We start from the raw sequence: 16716 nt of genomic DNA on the forward strand, positions 1-16716 counted from the left end.
CGTGGACGAGACTGGGTGGAAGGGAGAACGAAAAAATCGGCGGCTTTGAGAAGGAAGCGGCGAGGACGAGTCCGTACGACGTGTAATTAAAACACGTTAATTCGAGTCAATTAAGCTGGACGCTTACGAAATCACAGCCGCCAGAATACGCTGCCAATATTCTTAATTACTTACGCCCACGACCGTATTTCTTCTTCGTCCAGCCCTCTTTTAGCCGACGCGACGCGATCGAAAAGTCGCTCGCGATAATTAACCACTGTCTGATACCGGTTATCGCGGTTAAATCGTTGGTGGCGGGTATTAAAGACCGTTCTTGAAAATTTGTTTTCAGAATTGACTCGAAAGTGACCTGTCTGTGAAGGCATTTTGTTCTTGTCTTTTGCGTGGATACTTCTCTTATCGTGTTCATCGTTCGATAAACACAAACGTATTTTATGTATACAATTTAACGCCTTAATGCATACGTCTTTTCATTATTCAGCGGTTGAAAAAGATTCAATTCTTTTTATGATAGAAAATAGCTGACAGTGATAATTAATTGACGCGATGTATCTTGTATGAGATATAGTTGTTACAAAAGATATTTTAACTCCCATTATTGGCAAACTAATCGTATAAGAATACCACTACTAGGAATGATATCGAATTTAGTATACTTGGGCCTAATTAATTATCATCTGACTGTTATAATAGATACAGTGGTATAGTGATAAGTGCAAATATATTTCGTAGTCACTGCTCAGCGATTTATAATGTTCATATACCTACCTATTAACTACATACACCTATACGCATTACATACATAGGTATACAATCATACTTTACCAGAATCACGTACTTTAAAAGATTAATAAGCACGAAACTCGATAAGAATCTCATTTTACAGTCCTCTAACAACAAGTGCATCTGACTACTCTAACAGAAAAATTGTTCTCCATAATTTATTTTATTGTTCGTTACAAAGCACCGTGTCTATAATTCCGAAACATTTACCGATCTACCATTGCTATAGTAAAAGGGTATCGTCCGATGTAAAGGAAGTACGATTACGGTAATTCTTTTTTTTTTCCCCCTTCGGCAACGAAATAACAATCGTCCTGTTTGGTTCAGTAGCAGGGAAACGCGCGTTCAAAGCAAGATCCTTTTCTGTATCTCGATTTGCGGTTTTTCCGTTGGTGTTGTCGGAGGAAGAGCCTTGTTCCATTGATTTTTATCGTGGCAAAAATTTCGCGCACCGCGGCGTACCGCGGTTGATCGCGTTTTTCCCGTTAACATTGTAACGCGCGTCCGTGCCGCGCGTTTCGAGCGTCTTCGTCCTCGCTGGCGCAGCCCAGAATTCCGTGCCGCCTCTCCCGAGTTGGCCAACCGATCCTTGACGGGGAATCACGAGTATTCGATCCCTCCCGTTCTTGCACGACCTTTTTTCCTTCCTCTTGGTTCGTCGTTGGAGCGAGGCCGGTGTACACCGTACCCGGCCACGAAAGGAAACCACGCGAAACGCTTTTATTGCGGCAATCAAACCGCGTTTCTTCGCGCGGAAACTTACGAGCATACGGCCATACGAAAACCGATCGACTACTCCGTATTAACACGTTCGGCGCATCGTATACGATGCCATAGCCTTTGCTTCATCCGCATTTTCTTCAGCACATGCAATTCGTAGAAATTTTTATACCATGTACACGCACCGTGTTTTAACATATTCGTTACTATCGATGAATATTCTATGACTTCTTTCAACTTATGAGAAATTTAAAGATGTAAAAATTCGTGAAACGAATATGATATGCAAAAGTATATAGAATATTCAAAGTAAGCTATATATACTGCTTATAACCTTTCCCACATCTCTATTTAAATTTTATTCCTTTAGTTCTGTACATAAAAATATGGATTCAAAGCGTAAGCGATGCTGTTGCTGACGTAGCTGTTGCGTTTTTTGATAGTATGTTTAGATAAAATGATTTGAGAAGAGAGACAAAATAGTGAAAATTATATTGAAATACATAATATTGTTTAGAATAATGATCTTTCTGATGAAAAATAATTGTTTTATCATTCCATTTAACCTAGGTTTTTAGTGGTACGTACGACAGTAGAAATAAACACGACGTATATATACGCACATATAATCTAAAATGCTGGAACAATAAACGCGTTAATTCACAACGCAATAAAATTGCAAAACGAAAAGGTCGTCGCAGGTCCAAGCTGACGTTTCGAGGCCACGAGCAAATAGTCCGAAGGATATGCCTGTGACTGGCATAAATCGGTATCCGTTATGCGTCTCTCGATTCCACGCGAGGATCTCTCGCGAGACGTCGTGTGCCGTGTCAAGAACGTCGCCCTGGTGGATGGACGCGATGCGCTCGCGAAGAAGTTCCCTCGTTGCTACGTGCACCACGATTTTCTGACATTCCTTTCCCATTCACCTATACCAGATACGATCCTAGCGAAGCGTTTAATCGTTCCGCGTGGTGAGTCGACGGCTAAGCAACGACCGGAAAAGACGCTCGTGGGCGGAGAAGAAACTTTAATCGCAAATTTTCTTCGTAGCTAATCCCGATCGAGCGCGGATGCCGTGCCTCCTGTTCCTCTTTTTCCCAGCTGCTTGGTAACATCGAACGATCAACTTCGTTTACTCTTGCGCGGTTTAATCTTAGTTCTCTAGTAGCGTATCGTTCGAAAACTTCATAATTTGTGCAAATTTGACGTTACGTATGTGCACTATCTTCTATCAGAACGTTCTGATATTCTGCCATTTCGAAACCAAAGGAAACCAAAGTTTCGTCGTTTTCTTCATGTTACGTCGTTCGTTATCGTTTGTCATTATTTCATAAGAATCTGCACGATTATAAGTTTACCTGGAACGTAAAAAACATGGGAAACTTTGAATATTTCAACGTATCTCGAAAGGTGAGAAAATACAAGATAGAGACATTTTTACCAACGAGAGCAGTATACATTCTAATTTTACTTTGTTACTATTCCTACGTGTAGCGTTAAAGAGGATAGCGATAGTCATTTGCGAAGCTAAAAGCTAAGCTACAAAACCTTGCTCTTTGGAAAACTATATGAGCTATTCGACTAACAACCAAATAGCGGAATAATCACAGAGGTATCGTTCTCTTTCCTTCATAAAATCATTGACTAGATAGAAGACTTTAACCTAAGTACCACCTCGCGATATCCATCGCAACTTTGTAAACTCGCACGCAAACTCGACTTATACAGCGTAACATCCATCAAATTAGACGTGCTCCGTTTCGAGTAGCTCGTAAACTCGCAAAGTCGCCTCGACCTAAAGTTGACTTTAATATACCAGCCGCGTGCTATCAAGTCACCGTACGCTTCTCGAAAAATACAACGTGCGCATTCGTATCAGAGTGCTCCACCTCCTCTCTCCGCAGTTGATTCCACGAGATTCACAGTGCATCCGCCGGCCCGATTAATCACGGCCGTGTCAGCTACCTATTTCGGTCGGTCGTGGTCAGTATCTCCCTGTAATTCGCGCGCGGTCGGTTCACGAAAAACGGTGGACACACCCCCTCGGTTCGTCCTATATACGTTTCGTTGTCCATACGCGGATCGTTGGAGGGAAGAACGGATCGACGCGTTTAGCGAGCGCGAAAAAATAGAGGATACGCGTTCGTAACGAGGTGCAGTGGCGGCTCGGCCGTAGCGTGCTCCTGGTGTGGCACATACAATCGTACGAAGGATTACTTAGCGCGGTAATGACGATCGGTCGGCAGATGGCGGCCACGATAAAAACTCGCCTTACCGCGGCCCCGTACTCGCCATATAATACCTTCTCCATCCGTCCATCCATCCTTACGTGTCTTCCTCTCCATCCCCGCCGGACGTTCTCTCGCTCCTTCTCTTTTCGTCCTTCTCGATCTGCTTCGGTTCGCCACCGTTTGTCTTTTTAACGGAGGCCTCTCCGTTGCGGCTGGTCCCTTCATTTATCATGTTCCAATAATTCCACCGGTAATAAAATTGATTTGTTCGTGGGCAACGATCCTTCTTGTCTAACGGTAACCAGGCTGGAGCGCGGCTACGGGCGCGGTCGTGCCCGATATTCCTGTAAATTCGGCTGAGATCACGCGCCACTGTTGGAACACGCTGATACGTCGGCGGAATGCGATCTTTCGAACATAAGAATAGATTTTTCTCGATTCACGAATCCAATAGAAGTGACGTTCAGTCGCAGATTCCTAGTTATCTGTTTGTAAAGTTAAGTAGTATTAGATGTCTTTACATTCAGTGTAAAGTATTTGTACATCGCTTAGTTTATTACGGCTTCTATGTAGCAATTAATTAGGAGCAAGTGTATTGAATTTCATATTATTTTGTACTACTTTCATATGGCTATAAGAATTTGGTACTATGAGAGTGAAATGTAGAATTGGAAAATAAGGGTACGTGTAAATAGCTTTTGTAGTCAGTTGTATATACCGTGTTTATTGCAATATTACGTATCCCTGATCTTTTTAAGCAACTATAAGGAAAAATTCTAACAATATTCCAATTTGTAGAATTCGAGGGCGGAAATTTACGTTGGAGACAAAACGTTTGAGAGATTGTGCGACGAGATACCAGCGGCGTTGAAATCACCGGTTTTCGAGAGAGCTTCTTTAAGTGGACGATCGAAGTGGCACGTGAAATCAACGAGTGGTCGCGGAGGAGACCGAGAACCGATTTCTTTGAAATTTTTTATCGTATCGTCTGGCGCCAGGAAATCGTTCCACCGTTGCAATATGGACACGGCGATGTTTTTTCGGAGTAATTTCGCGCGGGTGCGTAATAGGATGAGCCTCCGGAACGTCTCCGTAACGTCGTTTCGGCGGTACGTTTGAGGAACTCTGTCAGCGTGCGGTTAATCAACACTTCGTTCGACCAGATCGCTTTTTGTCACGTCTCTGGTTCCCCTGTTAATTTCTTGCTACACCATGAGATTTCGTTTCGTAACTTTGACTTCATGCGCTACAACGTTGGTGTATTTATTTACTCGAGGAAGACAGCAGATCGGTGGTGATGAGTGTATCGTGGACGGTGTGGCTTTCAACGGAGACAGGACACGCTCGAAATGATGCCGTGGACACCCACGCCGCTTGTATCGAATGTCGAACCAGGATTATCCCGTATTGATTTACGTGTTCTCGGACGTGTTCACGCTCGTATCTCGATTCGATAATCCGATGTGCACGTACGCGATAAGGCAAACTTGTACTTGGCTTCCATCGAATCGTAGTTTTTCAGAAATTAATTGTAGCAACGTTGGGATTTAGATGATATTAATACTTTGAAAATGGGATTTGGAAAACTTTTCAATTTCAATTTGGAAAACTTTCGATATTCTATTTCCTTCGCTTTTCGAATGGATCTGTTTAATATTCCATAGTCTGTTTCATATGTTTCTTACGTATGTATTTGACAATTTTGTTATTCTATTTCTTCCAATTACCCGATGTCCGTAATTTTAATATTTAGATGTTTGTATAATCTTAAGTCATAAATAAAATCTACTCTCATATTTTCATTTTCACTCTCTTCTTGCTACGGTACATTTGCCATAAAGTGAGAAACAATTTTCTAACCCTCTCTATCGATCCAATAAAATGAATTTCGAAAAAAAGATATTTCTTTCCTTCTTCGGGCATCCAAAGAACGTCGTCCATAATGACGGAAGGTTTTCTAGTCGAGGACGCGTAGTAATCGGCGGTAACGCGTTTCCGGTCCAGTGACGGTGGCTAACACCTGGAATTGCTAGCGCTCGGTCAGAGTCGCGGGTGAAAAACCACGAAGAGCCGGATAAAGAAGATCGATACGTCGATGGCAAGGGGATACAGTCAATGACTCGGTGCGATCTGATATCTAGATACGGTGATACCGTTCGGAGAAACTTTGAAAATCCGCGGGTATGCTCTCGTCGGTCGAGCTATATAATTTTAAAAGGCTCTTTCGATGTCTGCCGGTGATTTATGTAGAAACGCGTCGCGTGTTAAGGTTGTGCACAGAAACTGTGTTTCAGTCGACGAGCATAGCCAATACTCACGGTTCGATTCTGCTGCGGATAATCCTATAAACTCTGGTATATTTCACGTTTACGGTCCCCGCTGCCGCTCTCGACACTTCGTTGCGTTTTAGCGCATCGACAAATATTTATCGTGCCATTCAATCCTTTTTCCATCCTTTTTCCGCTTTCTATTCGTGTTTCTTTCCGTGCTGCGAATAAATCATAGTAACGTCGATTAGTATAAAGCCGGAAAGAATCCCAAAAGCATATTCTATTTTATTGCGTCGCGTTTTCGTTTCGTGAGAATTGTCAGCGAATAGAGACGTCGTTGTTGGATACAATTGTCTGTATGCCATTCGATGCATATTGCTTGCCTCCTTTCATAGCAACGTTGAAACATAAAATGCAGTGGGAACAATTAAATAGTTAATAACGATTAATGATTGATAATTTATTAAATGATTATGTCTGGATACTGCAATCTGTCAGAAACGATCGTCCGAGATCGAGCCAGATCTCGAATCACAAATAAAAAAATGACTCTTCATATCGTCTATATCAGTCGTTTCTTTCGAAATACTTTAAATGAAGTTTTCTCCCACAATGACGTAGAACGATTGGGCCAAAGACTGCATCGCATAAAAGAACAGTGGAATGTTTCTCTCGGAATAAGGAAATCGTCGTTCGATTAAAGAACGTTTAATAATTGTGAGAAAATTGAAATTTCTATATTCATCAACTATTATCCAGTTTCGTTATTATTGGTATCATCGTCAGTCCGTATATTCATCGATTCTTTGTTATTTCCGATTATTTTGTACGTGAATTTTCTCGATTTTCCGGATAGTTACCAGAAGCCGGTTAAGTAAAAGTTGCAACGTTTCACGGATGGCGATAATCAATTAGAGAACAGGTTGTCCGATGTTAAATCGGTGGAAAGCGTGGTTCGTTAAACGAATTATCGCTACGCTCAAAATGTTTCATTTTATGGTATATATTTCACGATGCACGAGTTACACACCTTTTATTTATGTGTTTGATAGTATAAAATACACACAAACGCACACGAGTTATGTTATTAAATTAGGAATTTGATTTACATAATATTTAAATAATATCTAAATACAGAAGTGATAGTTCAAGCATAAAGAACGCAGCGATGTATGTAAGTGAGTAGAGATGAACAAGTCAGGCTGAACACTTCGTTAGTAGAAGATTCCAGCGGTTATCTAGTCACAGATAAGTTGGATAACAGTCACGGGGCATTTTTACTGTGTCCGGTTTTCGCCATCCGGTTTTCGTCGTCCGGTTGAAAATGAACGTTGGCCGATTGCCGGCTGGTGTAACGCTCGTTTTCTACGCTGCCGTGCCGATTACGCGCATAATCGTGTGGCATCAAAAAAGCATAGTAAAAAAAGAAAAAAAGAATTAAATAGCACCGCGACGTAGAAAACGTGCGTTATATCAGTCGGTAGTCGGTCAACATTCATTTGCAACAAGACGACGAAAGCCGGACAATGTGAAAATGTTCATACGCGTATATATGCAACGACTTTTAAAATAGCAATATAAGGACATGGGAATTTTTTTTTTAGATTTTAATTAATCCTCATATATGAAACATAAAAATATTTCCCTTTTACAGGAGAGATATTATATTTTAAACGGAAATAACTTTTTAATTCAATGAAATTACATTAACGAAGTTAAGTTACGTTACACTCTTGTAGGTAATTATAACGGCGTCTATTATAATCGTCGATAGAAACCGCGATAGCTCGAACATTTATTATTCTTCTCGACCGACGTCGATCTCTGACGTTCTTTCCCATTTTCGCGTAGTTTTTTTTTTTGCAACGCTTGATATGCAAACGCTTCAAGCGCCACGAAAGAAGAAATTCTATCAGGAAGCGTAACCGTCGAAGGTGACGAAAAAACGATGATTCGACGTTCCATCGCGGTTGGGCTCGTGCTCGAACGGAGGAATGCGACAATAACAATGTTGCGGAAATGCGTGCGTGTTGAATGCGTGTCTTTGTTGTTTCGGTTATCATACGCACGCGTGCGTACACGATTGCGTTACCAGAAATTCCTTCCGTTACAAGCACGTTGGTATTCACGACACGTGTATAATAATCGTAGGATTCCTTGAGTGTGCCTCGAAGAAAAAGAGAATCGAGACCGCGATTACCGTTCTTATCGAACATGCTGATTAGCGACACGAAGGTTGATTAAATCCATATTTATTAGAGAACGAAGTCCTGATTATCGAGCGAAACGATCAGCGACGATGGGTGTGTCCTCCTCGAAGGGAAAATAGAAGCGAGATGAAGAGATGAGGGAGAAGGGTTTGAAAAATAACCGTTCGATCCGTATCGGGAGCGTTACAGTTGAATTCCACGGACTGGGAAAACGAGCAATTTCGTAGTCGTGGTTATTTAGTTTCTATTCCGGGCATGGTTTCGTTCTCGATACAGTGTTCTTTTTTTAGATAGGCAGAGGGGAAAAAGGAACGGACGAAGTCCGAAGCCGATTAAAAGGGTCAGATCGGTGGTTCCGTCGCGTTAATTAATCGGCCCCGTTCACAACCGCCTCTAATTGGAAATTTCCATTTTCCGTCTCGGCTGTGCACTTGACTCTGCGCTCCTCGCCTCGCGTCCAACATCGATGCGGTTGCCGATCGAATCGAGTCGCTGAATTACGCGGAAAGGCGTTTTCTTGCTAACTTTTGTGCGTCGGCTGACCTTGAATCGGTTTACAAACGACTTTGATCGCAACGATTCCGCGTGTATGCATTCCGACAATTCGCGTGCGTGCGAAACTTAAAACACGGAAACGACCAAGGTCGAAAAAGAAACAGCCGAAGAGAAAGAAAAAGACAAAAGAGATATAAGCAGGTCTAATCTAATCAATCTTAATGACACGTCCCTACTACGACCGTTGTGAATTCTTCGGTCTCTCGAGAAACTCTCGAAACTACCGAGTCCATATTCTCGACAGCAATTGCAGTCATGGAGACCGCAGAACGTGGCAACCAACACGGTCGAAAATTAATAGTTAATTCAGCCACAAACGAACTCCCAGCTTTTAACGTTGCCCCGCAGCCGCGAAAGATAGATCTGGCGCGCGGCACGCGACGTTCATTAAGCCTTCCAAGGCCGGCTGACGAGGTGGGTCTTTTTTACTGGAAGGCACGGTGCCCCGTGCGATATTACGTCCCCTCTCGTTCCCGACCGCTGTTCACTGCCGTCTCGTCGGGGGTGGTTACTTTACGTGCTGGCTAATTTGCACCGGCCACTCATCATCCTCTGCCGGCTTATTACTCGGCTCCTTCTCCCATTCTCGTTCTATCTCCGTACTTATCTTTCTCTAACTTTACTTACCATGTTCTCATCTTATCCGTCCCGTTTCTTCTCCTTTTTCTTCTTCTTTCCTTTATTCGGCCGCATATAGATGTTTTCTCCATTTTCGTAACGAATATTTTCTTCTTAAAGACGGTCACCGATGACTATAATCAGCAGGATATTTACGAAGAACGAGGTAAATGCGAGAAGTTAATAGGAAGTTATTCAAATCTGCGAGGACCATTGTTTCGTCGAGTAGTTTAAATCGCAAGGAATGAGCGTGTGCGTGGCACAATAATAAAAATCTCGATAATTACGTGTAATAGAGTTAAATTTGTCCTTCGTGTAAAAAAATCGAATTAAATCGCGATTATTCAATCTTGACACTTTCTTGAACTCATTTATGAATCTTGACTCATTTATCTGCATGTGAACTTGTACTTTTATACGAATTGTTTGCTCCATGAGTTCAAATAAATGAAGTTTCATTGCTTCTAGTCTGTTGCATCGTATTTTTGGTCCAATGCACGCTGTAAACCGTTCAAATTCAGCTAGTAGGTTAAATTTCTATAAATATTCCATTTAACATATCCGAATGTTTTCAACGAGTTTTAACTCGCCATTTCTAGTAAATAGTTTCTCACGATTAATCATTCGGTTCGTTAATTCTCGCAGACGGTTTATACAAATTTTTGCCTGTTATATAAGACATTTTGAAACTTTATTAACAAGTATGACATTATGCTTGATATCATCAGGTATCCGACTAATTATAAACAAAGTTCCACTTCTTTCTTTCTTCGTATCCGTGAGAACGTCGTCATCCATTTGCGATTACGCGGCACATGCCAATAAGTCGTCGCTACGATGCTGCTGGAGCTTACTAGCTGTAACTATTAACTACGTCCTGTAGACTAATCGCGACGAATAGTGGACGGAAAATTTCACCGGTGCGGGGTGATACTAAATAACGCGTAATGGGCTTGTAAACGCGGCGGCCCCGCGCCGCGATGGATATTAAATGAGCGGGATTAGACGAGACCGAGAGGCCGCTGCAACGCGAGCAATTAAGCTTCGAGGGAACTGGATTCGTATCGTGGTGTACACGTATAGCAGTTCCCCCCTTTTGGTCGAACGTGACGGGTATAATTTTGATTAACCGGCTCGGTTAAACGAGCCGGTGCGCGCACGGTGTGTCGCGGCTGTTTGTTCTCGCCTCTCCGCCGATAACAAATAGCCACGTATTTACGTAACCCGCATCGCGACACAGATTATACGACAGTCTTCCATTTGTAACCTCCATGCTAATCACAAACGACTACCTGTTACTCTGACATTAAACGAAAATTTCATGCGTGACTGTACTCGTGAAGTATGAAGAAGAAAGAAGCGAAGTCGCGTGTATTTCGAATCGGATCTTCTATCGTATTGGCCGAGGGAACTTGGTTCGATCTCGCCATTTTTCCATCCTATCCTCTTCAACCGTGTTGCCACACATGTTCGAAAGAAAGCGATTGGTTGCAACGAATTTGACTTATTTCGATCCCACGTGCATTTACGGCTGTATGTATGGATATATATGGTATACCGTGTATATAGTTACTATTTTAATATAGTAGAATCTGTAGAATATATTTAAGTATTATAATTCAGTAGCGTATTTCAGTTCTGGACGTTACTTTGCTGTTCGTTTCATTAGTTTTTATATCGCACCTCCTCGATATTTCATATAATCTTGCCATAGGGTCGTTCGAGTGATTTTCTCATTTTTGATATTTTGTACTTGCCACACCTTAAATACACGACATTTCCTCCTTCTTTCGTTGCCACATTAATAGTGACGTCTCATAATGTACAAGTTTGATAATTCTGTGAAAAATTTAAGATTCGGTATGTCAGATAATTCAAGGTGTTTTGCCTTACTGTACGCTATAATGAAATTCGTAGTGTATCAGCTTGCTTTTCGCCTATTAATTAACCAGATGCTGCTAAATATATTAAATTTCGTATTATTTAGTACCGGTAGCTCCGTATAATCAATAAAAAAATTTCTTGTTATGAAAACGAGATGTATAGAATCTGATGAAGAAACGCTTCGTTGAAAGATGAGCCATTCCCTAAAGTGAAAGTGGATACAACTGAACTTTTAGAAATTTTAATACCAAAACACGTTTGATCTATCCCTATCTTATACAATCTCGTCGTTACATATTTCACGTTGTTGATCGATTCGTCGAATAAGCAACTCAAATACTTTTCGTAGCCACTGTATGTATAAGAGCGCGAGAAACCTATAAATCTGTGCCTTAATCGGTGGCCGGTATCCGCGCGGCTCGTAATTCATTCGCGTGGAGAGAAGCGCGCGATTCGTCTGACCAAGGGGGACAGGCCAGCGACGCGGCTCGTTTCGCGAATCATAGCGGGGCGATTATTTTCGCGAGTGAAAATGCCATTGCTCAGCTTGGCTAGATGGCTCGGCTCGTTAAGTGCGGGGGCTGACATCAAAGAAGGGCCACGGCCGGCTAAAGTGCTAAAAGCTGTGGTCGGTTGGCCGAGCTGTGTTGGCCGCGTTCTATACTCGGCCAACTTCTCCGGAGCTACCGATACACACCGGTGTGGACTGCTTTACGCGATGGCGTGCAAACTGCCTGCAGTCCGCTGCCGAGGGAAACAAGGAAACAGAGAGGGCGAGGGCGAGGGTGAGGGTGAGGGCGAGGATTTGCATACGGGAGATCGCCGCGCGGTTCGCATATGAGGGGAATGTTTACGATATCCGCATAATGAGGGCGTGGGTGTTTCTATTAAGGCGCACAGCCAGGCCCTGCATGGATAAGCGTTGCCCTATCCGAGCCATGGATCTCCCTGTTACTCTCTTCCTCCCTCTGCTTTCAGCTTTGCATGGCTGTTACCTACCTTGCTTTTGTCGGTCGCTTTTTCTTCTCTCTTTTTTTTTTTCTTGCTTTTTACGACCATTTTTATTTGGTTTTATTCCTTCCTAGCTGTTCTTTCCTGTCTTCTCTTTTTGATTAATTGACACAGGAAAGACGTGTGGTTGTTTTTCTCGAATCTACTTCGATCGTTTATAAACGTCGAGTATCGCCTACTTGTTTTGAGTTTCTCGAGTCTCGTTTATGTACTGATTATATACGTATATATGTAACTTGAAATTGTACGTTTTACCCACTTGAAATATCGTTTCCGATTTCAAGCGAAACTAAGGTTTTTTCAACTATCCCTCGATTTGGAAACAGAGGAAGAACAATTGACAAGTACCGTAATTTTAATTCTAGTTCCCGGTTTGTTGCAACATTTTCGGTATTTATTCCTAGGTAATTAAAGTCAAACAGCTTCCACTTAATCAATCAGATTGGTACGAACACGAGATCGAAGCGAAGTTACTGGAACCGAAAGCCCGAAAGAATTCTTCAAGAAAAGTGTGCAGAACGCAAGCGACGTTTGTCAATAGCGCCGCAAAGTCGCTATCTCGAGCGTGGTAAAATCATGCATGACGTTTAAACGACTAATTAGTCGAAAGTGAAAATTATCGTAGCACTAAAAGCGGTCGTAACTCAAAATCAAAGTCACATAAAACACGCGTAGCACGATTTTCTCCATCCATTATTCCAATCTACCATCGAACAAAGTTTCAGAGGGACATGTAGATGTATAGCTATGGAGCAACGCGCGTTCTACGGCCACGTAGCAACACCTGAACTCTACATTAACCTGATCAAATACATCGAAACATATTTAAACCGGTGCGCTTCCGTCCCATAGATTACATTTCACCTTTTCCGCCGTTTCTCTCCCTCGCGGCTGTTATTATTCTAATTTACGAGGAATGGTTTCTGTCTTGCGCGACTGATCACGGATACGTCGCGGATAAGTTATTAGCCTAATGTTACGCTGGAATTAACTTAAATCAGTCATTTATCGGTAACGGTTCGGGGAAATTGCAGGAAGACAGCGAGTAACGAAACGCGAGAAAGGGAGATAGAATGGCTGGATAATAAATGAACGTTGTCTAACGGTATAGTAACTAAATAGTTAACCACACCGCGTTACTTTTCCTTACCTTTTTCTTCATCGTTATTAACGATTTTTGTACCGCGTTCCTGAGTACTTTCTCGCGTTTCTTGCGCTGATCCACAGTTTTCCGTGCTTCGACAGTTCGTGCCAAAGAAAGAAACGATCGTCGAAAGAATCCACGCCAGTTGTACAGTATACGGTGATTCTCGGAGGTAAACGGAGGTACACGAAAGAAACTACGAAGTATGTATCTTGTTCAGAGAAGATGTTGCGTGCAAAAGCGCGGTCCGGCGACAAACTTCGCAGACGTGTCTCGTGGAATTGCCCACGCTTCGGCCAGCCTCGAATTAACCCGCAATTACGCGATAACGTTTCTCGCCAGATTCTTTCGATGCATGGCGTGACACGTAATTCTTCGTTTAAAAGTATTCAGATAGATAGTCGCATATGATAACTAATTTGGATTATTAAAGGAAGGATCAGTCGTACATGTACAGCGAAATACAATAGAAAATCTAATAATCCAGCTAGCAGGATCGATTAAAGAAATACAATCGATTAAATTCTTATTCCAATATCGAATGTATGACTTTTTTTCTCTGGCATCAAACAGCGGAAATCAATTTACATCTTGCAAACAAACATTTTTTTAATGCTAATCTATTATTTCTCGTGCGATTTTAGAAACGGTGCACACATTGATAAATATACAAATTCAGTATTTAATATAGAAATTTATGGCACACTAACTTTCAATTCAAGCGGTAATTACAAACCGGTAGTAATTACATTTTTCGTGTTATATATTAATTTGAACCATCACGTTTATGATGAAAACTTGCATCAATCTCTGACATTCCAGTTCTTCGCGAAGATCATTCAACAGAAAAACTTCGGAGTTAAACTTCATTTCTCTGCATCGTTGAACGCTTTATGAATACTTTATGGACACTTCCTTCTCAACGAAGTCGAACATCGAACGTCGATACAGGTTTTTTACTTCACGGCCATGTAGACATGTTACGCCGAGCTTATTTCACTTTTTAGTTATCATCGTCGACGTAGCTGCAGGCTGTACGGCCGCTTTCCTCGGTCCATTCCCTCCTGTCCATCAAGATTTTAACTAGCTTTCTCTTGATTTTTCTCGATTTTCCTCTGGTTTTCTGGTACTGGCATACAGCAGAAGCTAAGGTCGCCGTTACAAGCGTTACGGTGTGCATCCGTATTCCGTGAATCTGCAGTTCTGCTGCACTGCGGTGCTATGATTCTTCCAATGCGGCTCGAAGACACCTTTGCGCAACAAATCCTCCGCATTCTGGCAACCACTTTCAAACGTCCCATGAAAAATGATTAGTTTACGAAGAGATTTTTTACTGGCTGAAGTTGGTTCGTTGCACTACGATGATATTTGTGGAAAATTTTACAGTGTAGGGGAACTCGCCAAGTTTTATTTTGTGAGTTTATCATATAATTTATACTTTATACATTACCTACTTATTAGTTTGCTATGGACACTTTAGTGCATTATATATACGTGCTAATGTTAATCAAGAATTTCAATTTTTTAAAAGGAACACTCGATCAAATACAAATATTAGCACATTAATGCATTACCCATACGCAGAAACAATATTACGATATGTAACAAAATTATACTTACGTAATTTGTAGGTATAGACGTGTAAATTAAAATAAAATAAATGAGAAGAGTATGCAAAATTTTGGTATAATGTAGAGAATTGTGACCATTTCTACGACATCCCTTGTTACTGTTTCTTACTTTTATCGCAAACCTAAGTCGAGGAACCAAATTTTCTTTCAAGAATAGTTATTGATTCGCATCGTTTCAATCTCGTACCAGAACTCCACTCAAAATATAAAAAATCTTCTCATTTGTTGAAACGAAAAGTTGGTCACAAAGATGCGTGGCTCTTAACAGACGTAAAGAAATATCTTCGAAAAAATGTTTCGCTGCAACTAAAAATACCGCCAGGATACTTGTCGAATCTCATATTTTATCAGTGGTAGCCGCGTTACAGAATATTATACGCGAGAAATATGTTTCATCGAATATAACCCTGTGCAAAAATATCTTACTCATCGTATGAGAGCTTTTCCCTCGTCTGCGAATCGCGACGCAGGATTTTCCAGCGATCTCGATAAAATACGAGGTTTTCGCGTGGAGTGACGGGATTCTGGAATTTCCATCGCGAACCGGTGGAACGGAGACAGAAGAGCAAGGGTTTCGCGTTCCAGTTATTACAGCCGGCGTTATCTGCACGCGGAGAAGATTTTACGAGCGTGGTCGCATTATCAAACGTCGTTGCTCGAAGTAAACGCTTGCAAACGACGCTGCTTGTTACGCGGTCAATGTTATTAGTTCGTGGAATGCCTCTAGCCTGGCGTGACGCAAAGAATCGAGAGCAAATAGGCAACCAGGAGCAAATGTTAAACGAACCAGCTATTTGTTTGCGGCTAGCGAAACACGCTGGCCTCACGCTCTGTTCACAAAGGAGATGCTCCTTCTAACATCTATTTTCCTTTCGTTAATTTCCATTCCTTGATGCTTCTGTTAATTTTCGATCGTTACAAATGTATAGAGCGATACATTGTTCTTAGAAGCCTCGAGTTAATTATTTTAATTCATTACTGTTAAACGTTGCAATCGTAGATTCGTTACTTTGTTAGATTTATGTGGTTGAAAGTAAAAGGGGGACGTATGTTAAATAATAATAAGGATGACAGACAATGGTCGATTATCTCTTTACGGGATTGTTTCTTATGTCACGCGTTAACATCGACGAAGTGTTTAAAATGCTAAGACACGTTCGTGGCCTGGATACATCACTCGCAGCCGTTTTTGGATTCCTCGGAAACTAAAAGCTTGTGAGCAATAGCCTTCAAAAATACACGTCTTCACTGAAAGTGAACGATCACTGAAAACACATCACGTTCATCAAACAACGATAGAATTCATTGAATAAACTGAATCTCGAGTAATTAGCAAGCCTATCCGCGAGATTCTCGATGAAATAACGATAAAGAGCAACGAATCAAAAACACAATACGTTGTTATTAGAACGAGAAGTATCTACGTGAGAAAGAACGATAAATCAAAAGTAACAAGAGGGAAATTTGTACGAGGTCATCGCATCGTAGGAGAACTTCCATCTCTCACCGATACAATTCCCATGAAGAACAGAGAACATGATCCGGAGAATCCGAGGGCTTGAACATTCCAAGGCTTCGCTGAAGCCTGAAGACCTGAAATCCACCCGCATGAAACGTTCTCGCAGCCGGTACAGGTGAATCGTTGGCTGTTCGAAG

The 16716-nt window shown here is 41.7% G+C and overlaps 1 protein-coding gene and 1 long non-coding RNA gene across 5 annotated transcripts in view; one reads left to right on the forward strand and one right to left on the reverse strand.

Moving 5' to 3' along the window:
* LOC126920674 (E3 SUMO-protein ligase EGR2) overlaps positions 1-16716 on the forward strand; it is a 69565-nt gene that overhangs the window by 36487 nt on the left and 16362 nt on the right. The window lies entirely within an intron of this gene.
* LOC126920711 (uncharacterized) lies at positions 705-13691 on the reverse strand. The gene is made up of 3 exons (XR_007712057.1): positions 13436-13691; positions 6056-6225; positions 705-2864 (listed from the first exon to the last, which is right to left on the reverse strand). It is a non-coding gene; the product is annotated as an uncharacterized LOC126920711 (long non-coding RNA).

The sequence above is a fragment of the Bombus affinis genome, chromosome 1 (assembly GCF_024516045.1).
Source record: "Bombus affinis isolate iyBomAffi1 chromosome 1, iyBomAffi1.2, whole genome shotgun sequence".
In the NCBI taxonomy this organism is placed as follows: domain Eukaryota; kingdom Metazoa; phylum Arthropoda; class Insecta; order Hymenoptera; family Apidae; genus Bombus; species Bombus affinis.